Below are 12,149 nucleotides of genomic sequence, written 5' to 3'. Positions count from 1 at the left end.
TTTTCCCCTGGTCTTGTGGTGGCTGCCCAGCAGATTGTGTAACTCATCATTGCCCTTAACAGGGCACTTTTTTGTATCTTACCTAAGATGATTGTGTGGTTGAGAGAATGAGTGAGTTGGCTGGTCTCTTTCTTTCTCTTGTACCTTTCCTTCTTCCTTCGGCGGGTTGAGAATAGACACATTATTTGCGGGACTGTCTGATACAGGTGAGTAAGGTGGTCATACTGATAGTTAGGTCGCTTGGTATGCAAATAACCAACGCTCTATTCGGTAGCATATGCTCCGCTCCTTGGCAAGGGAGAGTAGGGACTGGTAACAAACCCTGGTGTGTTGGTTTGTTATTGGACAGTCATAGTTTCTCTTTAGGTCCCTATACAATGATTCTCCCTCATATCATTGTACGTCGCATCAGTGTCTGCGTAGTTGTTGGATATCAATGTATCAAGCTTCTCATGGCTTCAGTCCCTCTCCGGAAGTTATTTCTTCTGGAGCTGGACTGGTGGGTAGGCCCCCACCCAGTTTAGGATGTCTGCACTTCCCTCTAAGTATAAGTCTATCCTATTGTTAAGACCAAAGGTTTGTTTGCGTATGAACAAATGACAAATTTTCTAAGACAATTGGTATTTTTCTTAGCTACAAACCTGAGGTCTTACTGTTATACTGCCCACCTCTAGCCGTCCCTATGTCTGCCTTAGACATCCTGAGTTGGGAAAGACTGAATGCTGTGGCCTGGGTGCGTGGTCTTTGACCACTTTCTCATCGATATACGCACGCATTGCCAGATCTCACAAGATTCCTTGCTTTCATCTGCGATTTAACCAGATCCTGCTAGGCGCTAGAAATGATCCTATTGTTAAGACTCCAGGTTTGTATCTATGAAAGATACAAATTGTCTTAGAAAATTTGTCATATTTTTTTGGTTCACCTTTACTATTAGCTTCATTTCTTTTTAGTTTAGCTATGACAGATTCTAGTGTTTCCATTCTTTGCTGTTGTAGTGAGGGGCTGTAAGACTAGATTCACTAAGCTTTGTTACAATGTGCACTAGAGTTTACTAGTTCTGAATACAAGGATTTGGATGATAGTAGATGGAAGATGCTTGAGTCTCATCTTAATAAACTTAAGAGGAATAGCTTAGGAAGGCGCTGCTTGTACAGAAAGTAGGGCCTCTGTGAGTAGAGATTCTTCTCCTATCCTATGACAGACTCCTATTCCTCAATCAAATCCTCCTATTTCCTCCACGCACTCTTGTGCTCAGCTCCTGTGGCTTGACCCCGATGCCATTGCCAGTCTCAAGTTGAGAATTAATTCTAAGTTTCGATAAGAGATTAATTAGTTGGAAGTTCACTTTTAGGAGTTAGGGCCGTCCTCTTTTGTGTCCTTGAAAGAACTATAATTTACTTTTTTTCCTTTGGTTAAAAATTTTGTCGTTGAGACAAATCCTTAAAATGGTTTTATAACTGGCTTCACTCCCTAAAGAGTGGAAGAATGCAGTGATACAATGAAACCAAGAGTAAAATCATGTAAAGACCCAGGTAATGCCAGGAATTACAGAATCATCTCTTGAAAAACTTGGTGTAAAATATAAAAAAAAAAATGGTCCATGCTCTACTTCTGCAGTGCATACATAAATTCTGAACTCGACTGCAGCTTAGCTTGAATCACAAGCAATCAGTCCTCATGAGAGGATTTTAAGTAGACTCATTATGTGTATTACAGTAGTACGTATATTATTTATATCCATATAACATTCAATTCTAGTTGAAGACAGCCAATTCTGTAAAACAAACTAAAATGGATTTGGAGAGGCCATCTAACAATATACAAAATGAAAAATTTATCTTGCAGTTGTCCATTCCAAGTCCACATAGGAAACACAGACACCTTCAAGTCAGAGAATATATTCCACAAATAATTGTCTCAAGGAAGAAATTTACTGCTTTGCCATAATTTGTACCTCTGACTTAGGCCACACTCATTACATTTTAAACAAGACAGTCATTAGGGTTATTATATGGACTTCAATAGTTGATCTATTAAAAGAAAATTGAAGTACCCAAGTTCTATCAAGATTGAAAAAAATAGAAATACCCATGTTCTATAAAGATTGGAGTTTGAATCAAAGTCAATATCAAACATATCAAAAAGAAATTCCCACACACTCAAGAGGCAAATCATAGGATATTTTTTTTATATCTAAGCTTTGTTATACATGTGAGTTGGAAAGCACGTACAGGTATTCATACTAAGGACCAAAATTGGAGATGTGTTAAGCCTTATAAAAAAACTATCTCATAGAACTTGGGATGCTGAGAGATCAACAAACCAAGTCTGTCTGCATTAGAATATTGGAGTCAATAAATATGGCAATAGTTTTAGAATGTTCAAGTTCATGTATAATGAAGAATCAGAATATCCATTGGAGTTTTTCAAGTACGCACTTCACTTACAATAAATATTTACAATTTAATAAGGGTACAGGCAGATATCTAACCAAATTAAACTTTGTTACAGTTAAAAGGGCATTTGGAATTTTTGAGAATTGTCTGGCATATCCAGATAGGAGTAGTCAAATCTGGTAAACCAAATCATTGTTATGTATCTGTATACAGTTCCCCATACCAAAATAAAGTTATGGTTATTTGATATAAGTCAGTGGTTTGCATTTCTGAAATAACTAATTATAAGAGGGTATTTTACTGGGAGTGCAATCCTTTCAGCCTATGTATAGGTAGCAATCATGTATACATGTAGACCTGTGCTTGGTACCCAATGTAGGGTAGAACTTGAAATTTCCACATGCAATTAGCCCTTTTTGCCAATTTTTACATTCTGATTATAGTTGTACAGTTTAAGCATTTGGGGTTTTGTATGTATGGAGCATAAAGATTCTTGAAAATTTGTCTGTAAATGTAAGCATTAGAATAATTTTATGGATAGTAAACTGGTGGTTTTTTTGTGTTTATTTTCTTTACTACAGGCATTTGTTTCCATTTTGTTTCAGGTTCTGATTCGTGAATGGCTAGGAGATAATGCAGCAAGTCAGTCTTTTAGGATGCTTGGCTTAGTGCTCTTTTTACATATCATGCTGACTCTATCATATGCTGCCTACACAAACTTTTTTGTAAAACCAAAGAGTGATGATAAAAAAGACTGTATCAAGTAAGTGTGAATGCTTTCATGTTCTTACCCTTATCCCCACAGGTGGTTGGTGCTGTTTAGGCATTATTTAAGGATCTTTGCAGCGACCCTTCAGCCCCTTGCCACAACCTCTTTCATTCCTTTTACTGTACCTCCGTTCATATCCTCTTTCTTTCATCAGACTTTCCACCCTCTCTAACAGTTCTTTCATTGTGCAACTGCTTTGAGGTTTTCCTCCTGTTACACCTTTCAAACCTTTTTATTGTCAATTTCCCTCTCAGTGCTGAATGACCCCATATATTCTGTTCCGCTCTAATCCACCCTTACAGTAGAAAGAAGTTTTTGGCATTATTTTAATTCAGAATTAAAAGCATAGATCTAATGTAGGTTAGGTCAGTGTTTTATACTCTCCTTTTAAATGTTGGTGTCCATGAGGCAGTATTAACCTCTTCATTACCGAAAGTTTGTTTGGAGGTACCTGGGTACCACCATGAAGTCTACTATACCGCACCGGGTGCATAAAGGTGGTACGCATAGTACCACCAAACTCCTCAGATAGGGACTTCCAATCATTCTGTAATTTCGGTTTGAGAGTTTGGAGCAAAATAAACAGTATGACACGATGCCAGACGTATGATGAACAAAAACCAGAAAAAATATTATTACTGCTTATAGTCGTGTGTAGGTGACAGATGAACTGCGTCTCAACAAAAAATCTCAAAAACCAGACAAGCGTAAACATGTAATAACTTCTACCAAGTAAAAAACCAGTTGTATCATCATTTACTGTATTTATTTATTTATTCACTTATTACATTTTACAAATAAAAGATATGAACACCAGATAAATGAAGGTAGAAATAAAGCCTTATAGTAACTTTATATATAAAAAACCAAACCAGAGAAAAAGCAAAAAAGCGATTTTTTCTGAGGACAAGAAACTTGAAAAATTAGTTTAGATACCCCTAATGCCCCTAAAGTTGTTTTCTGTGATGAAACTAATCTTAGAACATTTAGAAAATGACATCGCCCAATTTTTGAAAGATATACTATAAAATTTGCGATTTCCATATTTATTGGCGGGGCTTTCGCTTTAGTTTTTGCTCTTTTTTTTGTTATTACGTGCTTATTTACTGTTCTATTTTGATAATACTTTATGTCATGTTCCAGGTGCAATATACCAACATTCTGTAAGACCGAATTTCTATTCAAGACCGTAGTTTTCTCATCGACCACCAGTGTCCCTTGTACAAGGGACACTGAGTTTCACATTTTTTTCATAAAATCATTTATTTTTCCCTGTAGGATGATAAAAAACTAACAGAGAATATGCGTTATTATAGTGCTAATAATACCTGATAATTTCATTAGCCTGTCTTGATTAGTGTATTTTTGGCAAATATTTTTACGATGGGCACCCTCCAAACTCGAGTCACTACCGAGAGATTCAGTTCGGCAGTGAACACAATGTTTACATTCTGCTCACCCACCGGTAAAGAAGGGGTTAAGCTGTATTGAAAGGTAGGTTTTTTATTGAAGTTGTTGTTAGTGTGTGCCAATGGTAGTGATTGCTGCTTTCACCATGTATGGGGATAGTAGTTACTGTGTGTCATTTATTAAACACTGTAAGTAGGCCCTCATGACCCTTGTTTACGTTTTTCCATTTTTCATACTTTTCATTACCCATTTTTCCACTGTGCTATCTAATTTTGTAATCTTTGTCATTTATATTACAATTTTCCCTTGTGGGGTTTAGACAAGAAATTAGTAATCCCTACACTCTTCAATCCTTCTCTCTATTATTTATTGGTTTTATTGATTATTATCTTTTTGTCTTTTAATGTGCATTTTTTCTTTTTCGTTTTGTCTTTTTAATGTGCACTTTTTTACTAATTGCTCATCACATGGCCAAGCTTTCTCAGTTTTCAAGATTTCAGTGTATTTTCTAGCCTTTGAACACCACAGTTCTTAACAAATTCTTCATTTGTGATATGATTTTCCTAGTGCTGTGTAGCCATTACCCTTAGTATTTTGTGATCACTCCCTGTAAAATCTCCATTTTTGCCTGCATTATATAGGCATTGCAAATGTTTGCTCGGTTTACAAAAAAAAGAAATATGAGGTAGCAGAAGTGGCATGTCCAATTTAGCAGTTCTCTGGTATTATAGCAATTTACTAGAAATAGTGCTAAAGCAGACATATTTCACTGGGCGACACGGCTTTCCTCGCCCAGAAATAGATTTTCCTACGTTAAAAACCTATTTTTCCACCACATTGTCCCTCTCCTTCCTCTTTTACCTCTTTAGTCCTCTTATTCATTTCACGTTTCAGAACTACATTAGTATGTAGTGTTGTTTGCCCCTACAGTAAAGTAATACGTACCTCAAACTTATGCAAGGCTAGGTTCCAGAACCCCTCGGGCAAGGAGGATTCGCATAAGTTTGGTATGGTCACTAAAATTTTCTTTCTCTTGTAGAGCAAACCATATTTATTCACTAATTACTGATTTTTTCATATTGTGTTTTGTGACTACATACTGACTGATAATAAAAAATTACTTACAGCATACTTATAAAGTTAGTAGTATTTATTAATCTCATTCCAGGTTGGGCCCCATACTGAGCATAATTGGTGTATGATTCTCTCTCTCTCTCTCTCTCTCTCTCTCTCTCTCTCTCTCTCTCTCTCTCTCTCTCTCTCTCTAAGGGTAATGAATGATGTATTTGAAATGATTTTGCTGTAAAGATTTTTGATAATAGAGCATATTGTACAATATTTAGAATATTCATTATTTTTCATTTTTCAGTAAAAGCAGACTGAAAAATAAAATGAAAATAATTAATAACTATTTTATTTTAAATATTGTACAACATGCGTTATCACAAAAAAACTTTACAGCATTTATATAATTTCAAATATATCTAACAGTTACCTTTAGAGAGAGAGAGACGAGAGAGAAGAGAAGAAGAGAGAGAGAGAGACGAGAGAGAGAGAGAGAGAGAGAGGAGAGAGAGAGAGAGAGAATCACACCTATTATGCTTAGTCCAGGGTCCAACCTAGAATATGCTTAATAGATACATAACTACATTATAAGTACAATATGCTTTATCATCCAAAACATTTTATAGTAATATTTCAAATACATCTTACGTTACCCTGAGAGAGAGAATGTACATCAATTATGCTCAGTCCAAGGCTAACCTGGAATGAGAGAAAACTGCTTTTATCTCATGTACCGGGGGTAATCTATTAGTTGTCAAACATTTTGTAAGAGATTTATTTAATTTTATTGAAGATTTGTTTAATTTGTATTAAACATTTTATAGATATTTTGCTGTTGATATTAATATTAATATTTTTAAATGAGTAAATCTAAATTGAGCAGTTAAATCTTAAAAAAGACAGTTAAAAGCATTTCAGTATATGGGGTATTGGGTATTGGAGTCATCAACGTGACATCATCTACATGTCATTTTTCAAACAATAACACTGCTGATGGGCAAAAAGCCATTTCTGCTTCTGTACTGTATCAGACGGACATTGATCATTCAAGTTAATCTGTGCCTTATTTATAAGCGATGGTTCAGTCATGTGTTGTTGTAGCATGAATAGGTAAGGAAAGGGAAGCCTAGTTTCCTAGCATTGTCTTCACAGTGAAAATGACAAGGAAAGGAGAAATAAGTGGCTGGCAGCCATTAGCTGTCCAACTCATGCAAGGCTTAAAAAGATTAAAAATGAAAGAGATCAGTGGGCCAGAGCATTTCCTAACCTGGCTCAAATTACTCAGGAGGTATAAGGTAGAGCACTTGCTCAGTACATGAGTAATATTATTACTAAGGTCATAAGACCCAAAACCTAAGCCTGCCATGTCTACACTACCAATGAAACATCAGCCAACCATTGCTGAGAGCGACGTTCCAATAATATTTTCATGCCATTACCAACACATAGACAAGTTTTCTCCCATACATATCTAATTCGTCCTTTCTTTCAATTGGAAGTTGATCTTTATGAAATAATGTAATCTTACGCAAAATATTAGAGCATAGCATTTGTGTATGGAAATATTCAGATTTACATACAGTAGTACCTCGAGATACGAAAGGCTCAACCTTACGAAAAATTCCAAGTTACGAAAGCCAATGCAGAAAAAATTTTACTGCTCTACATACGAAAAGTTTCAAGATACGAAAGGTTTCTGAAAGTCCGAGATTCGCCCGATAACAATTTTGAAACTCGCGCCGCACGCCACCACTTAGTTATAGTAGACTTGCCACCATCCTCCTGCTCTCCCATTGGTTCCTGATGCTAGCCAAGCCATGAGATCCTTCTCTCTGATTGGACAGCATCCCTCCCATCATGCATCTTCTATACGTACGTGTTGGCGTCCCTTAACTCGGCCACTCCGCACCCGAAACTTTACCGTACGCAATCGGCATTCATCGCTCCAACGATTTCGTTTAGTAATGTAAATTCGTTAGTGATTTCGTTGCAGTACATATTATCGTGTTGTGCGAAGACTGTATATTGTGTAACTTTACGTAAATTAACGTAGTCATGGGTCCCAAGAAAGTTGAAATTCGCGGAAAGAAGCGCATGCTCTCTTTGGAGACAAAGATGGAGATCATAAAGAAGTACGAAGCTGGTATGCGATTGAGTGTGATCGCAAAGGAATATGGCCGTAATCCGTCGACAATAGGCACCATCCTTAAACAGAAGGATGCCATCAAAGCAACTACACGTCGAAGGCATCACTATTTTGTCCAACAGAGGAGCCATGTGCACGACGAGATGGAACGGCTGCTCCTCATCTCGATAAAAGACTAAGAAATCGCTGGCGATACAGTAACGGAGACAGCAATCGCTCACAAGGCCAGTGCTATTTTCGGCGATTTGATTGCACAGGCGGAAGACGACTGGAGGGGAAGGGACTTCAACGCCAACCCCAGAGTTCAAGGCTTCGCATGGCTGGTTCGAGAAATTTCGTAAACGGACTGGGCATCCATTCGGTGGTGCGTCATGGGGAGGCTGCCAGCTCGGACACGAAAGCGGCCGAAGCCTTTAAAAAGACGTTCGACAGGATGATGACCAAGGAAGGCTACAGTTCTCAGCAAGTCTTCAACTGTGATGAGACTGGCCTTTTTTTGAAAATAATTGCCTCGTCGGACATACATCACGGAGGAGAGAAGAAGCTACCCGGGCATAAGCCTATGAAAGACAGGCTTACGCTCGCACTTTGTTCGAACGCCAGTGGGGATTGCAAGGTGAAGCCCCTACTGGTGTATCACTCCGAGACTCCTCGAGCCTTCAAGGCCCACAAAGTGTTGAAGGAGAAGCTCCCAGTGATGTGGAGGGCTAATGCAAAAGCCTGGGGTAACAAGGCTTTTGTTCACCGAGTGGGTAAATCTGTGTTTCGGCCCGACTGTGAAGAGTTTTTTGCAAGAGAAGCGCCTCCCCTGAAATGTCTGCTGGTGTTGGACAATGCCCCTCCCACCCTCCTGGCCTCGAGGAAGATATCCTAGCGGAGTATTCCTTCATTAAGATTCTTTTTCTTCCGCCCAACACCACCCCTCTCCTCCAGCCCATGGACCAGCAAGTGATAGCGAACTTTAAGAAGCTGTACACGAAACATCTTTTTAAGAGATGTTTTGACATCACCGATACCACAAATCACCTGCGTCAATTTTGGAAGGAGCATTTCGACATCGTCATTTGCATCCGACTCATTGACCTAGCTTGGCAGGAGGGTTTCGAGGCGAACTTGAATTCCTCGTGGAGGAAACTCTGGCCTGATGCCGTATCCGCCAGAGACTTCGAGGGATTCGACGTTGGTGAAGCTGGTGCTGCAGAGTCAGAAACAGTTGATGATCCCGAAACTGTTTTGGAACCAGATCTTGACGAGATCGTTGCACTCGGCAAGTCCATGGGGCTGGTCGTCGACGAGGACGACATCAACGACCTTCTCGAGGAGCACCAAGAGGAGCTTACGACGGATGACCTAAAGGAGTTGGAGGCCATGCAACTTAACATCGTTCAAGAGGAGTTCTCTAGCAGCGGCGAGGAAGAGGAGGAGGAGCCTATGACAACGGTCAGAAATGAAGGATATTCTAGGCGGCTTTCATAAGTGCAATTGTTTATCGAAAAAAGACACCCCGAAAAGGCTCACACAGGTCGTTATGCTTGCGCAGTTCGATGACGTTTGCTTGAGTCGTTTCAGGAACATTGTGAAAAGTAGGCAGAAGCAATCTTCCTTGGATCGTTATTTTTTAAAGAGGCCTTCGGCATTAGCAGGAGTAAGCAAAAGGAAGAACAAGTGATAAAAAACAGAAAGTTGAAAGCAAAAAGGAAGAACCAAGTGATGAAAACAGAACGTTGAAAGCGGTGATGAAGTTGAAATTCTGTAAAAAAAAAAAAAAAAAAAAAAAACCCTACGTAAAAGTAAAAAAAAAAGTTAAAATTAAAAAAATAAAAAAAAGAAAAATTTTTTTTTTACGTAATTTCTAGATTTTTGTAAGTTAAGTGTTACAGTTTTGTTAAGGTGTTTTGTAAATTTTAGTTTTATGGTTTTCCTTAAATTTTTTATGTTTTCGTAAAGTTAAGTGTACTTACGTACGTACGTTATCTGCCGTTTGTCCTCCTCCTCCTCTGCCGCCACTATCGGAGATAGCCTCACTCGAAGGTAAGCTTCCACATTTTACGTTACAGTAATAATATTTCTTGTACTACACTAATATACACTTTATTTACAGGTTTTGGATTTTTATTCTTAATTTAGGTATTGAATGGTCCAAATTGTTGTAGTATTTCATTGTTTATAGGTCAATTTAGCTTTATTATGAAATTTAATTGGGTGTTTTTGGAGGGCTTGAATGGATTAGCCATTTTACATGTAAAATGTGTTCCAAGATACGAAAATCTCATTATTCGAAGGCCGCCTCGGAACGGATTAATTTCGTATCTCGAGGTACCACTGTATTTTTGTTGACATCATTTAGGAAGACTGCTCAAAATGCATGTGATTTCAGTACAAAGAAAATTTAAAACTTTATTATTCCATGAAAATAGTTTGGCCCCTCCTAATTGAGCTAACATATCTTGAATTACCAGCATCAGCATTCGATCTGGAACTGTGTTCGAGTTTAACTTTCTATAATCTGTTACAAGTCTCCAACTGCCATCTTTCTTTGGAACAAGTAACAATGGAAATTATATGGAGATTTAGAAGAATTAGTACTCCATCTCTTTTCATTTCCTCTATCAAATTGTCAACTAGGGTCCTCTGGCTTATTGGTAATCTGTAATTAGGAATAACAAAAAATGGCTTAGCTTCATCATCTAATGAAATTTTGTTATAGAACATTTGTTCTTCCTAGTTTATCTCTTTCTAAAGCTATTACCTTTCTGTATTTCTCTAGCACCTGAATTAACTTGTTTCTATTTTCTGGAAAATCTGTTTTATTCACTTCCTGGTTTATTTAAGAGTTTTGGCCATTCATAGAGAAAATGCTTTTTCTTCTATTGTTAGCAAATGATTGTTGATAGGGAATTCTATGCAAAAGTCAATGCTCACATATACTATTGGCTAGTCCTGTTATCTGAATAGTTTTGGACATAGACTTCACAGTTATCACCATTCATGTGGACTAGTGAATTATCCATTCTGACAAAGTCTGGCAATTCTTCATTCAATAATAGAATATCTATTTTTTACATCCTCCTTTGATTGCAAATCAATTTTTGTTAAACATTTTGGATACAAGTTACTCCTCGATTAAGTATAAATTGTACTTTATTATCAGCTGTGCTAACACAACATATTTCTTCTTCTTCTTTTATGTCTGAAAATAGCAAAGTTCTGTATCTCCAGTGGTTTCTTCTGTTACTTCTGTTATACTGTTTATATCTGATTTATTTATTTTATTTAAGAGCAATACTTCATTTAATGCTTTCCCTTTACTTCACTACTCATTACTGCATTACTATAGGTATAGGCACCTTGATTTTCATTAGATTCAGTATTTTGATTGTCACAATTATTTATATCTGAGTATCATCTGTATGTGCACATCTCAATCCGTTATTCTCTAACTGTGGGAATTCCCCTCTTTTATCTGTTTCCATTTTATCTTGCTTTTTCTTGTTACTCATCTGCTCTTCCCATACGTCTGTCTCATTTGTCGAAACTGTCTCAGCCAACTTGATCAGATTTGTGCGAGACTTTTCTTCATCAATCGTAAACATACGTTTCTTCTGATTATCCTGTTTCAGGCGAGTCTTTCCTTCACTACTTCCTAATATTATTCACATCTCCACATTAAATTAAATGAGAACAATACTTGTGTGGGAAAAAATTTGTCTTCTAAAACTAGAAAACTTTCAATAAATTTGTGTAACAAAATATCTATTTCTAGTTTCACATTCCCCAGACCTATAATCTGTTTCCCCACTACATATTCCCTTTATTACTCTGCAATGCCTAAAGTTATTTTATCAGTTATATTTACAGTACTACCTGAATCAATGAGTACATGTCTGTCCATTTCTTGGCACCTTTACAATAGGCAGATCCTTACTGCTCCATTTCTTCTTCTGTTTCATTGGAAAAATACTACTACTTTGCTGTAGACAGGAAATTGCGATGAACCTTCATTACCCCGAAAGGGATTTTACTTTCCTTTCTCTGTAAAGGGGTTAATTGTCCATGATTTTAGTTAAGTGTCCTGACCTCCTTTTTGTAAACTGTACAGATTCCTAGGCTTTCTGGCAGTCCGTTAGTGGAATGATTGGTATACCGCAGAGTTTTCACATGTTTTTTGGTCTTAAGCTCCCTTTGAGCTTGAATTATTCACTGGATTTGAATGATTAGTTATATTCAATATTGACCATTATTATATCGTTGTGCGGCGGGGGACCATTCCCTTGAATTGATTCTGGTCCTTCCGTTCTGGTTTGGATTCCATTTTCATGTTATTTTGTGCATATTTCCATTGAAAGGAAGTTTATCTATT

General features: G+C 37.4%; 1 long non-coding RNA gene across 1 annotated transcript in view; it reads left to right on the top strand.

Moving 5' to 3' along the window:
• The first annotated feature begins 3,004 nt into the window (after positions 1-3,004).
• The window catches only part of LOC135195843 (uncharacterized), a 126,744-nt gene continuing 117,599 nt past the window's right edge, over positions 3,005-12,149 (top strand). The window contains exon 1 of the long non-coding RNA XR_010310250.1: positions 3,005-3,162. This is a non-coding gene — a long non-coding RNA (uncharacterized LOC135195843). The remainder of the gene's footprint in view (positions 3,163-12,149) is intronic.

The sequence above is a fragment of the Macrobrachium nipponense genome, chromosome 16 (genome assembly GCF_015104395.2).
Source record: "Macrobrachium nipponense isolate FS-2020 chromosome 16, ASM1510439v2, whole genome shotgun sequence".
In the NCBI taxonomy this organism is placed as follows: domain Eukaryota; kingdom Metazoa; phylum Arthropoda; class Malacostraca; order Decapoda; family Palaemonidae; genus Macrobrachium; species Macrobrachium nipponense.
Note: the sequence above shows the minus strand (reverse complement) of the source record. Positions and strands in the feature narration are given on the sequence as shown.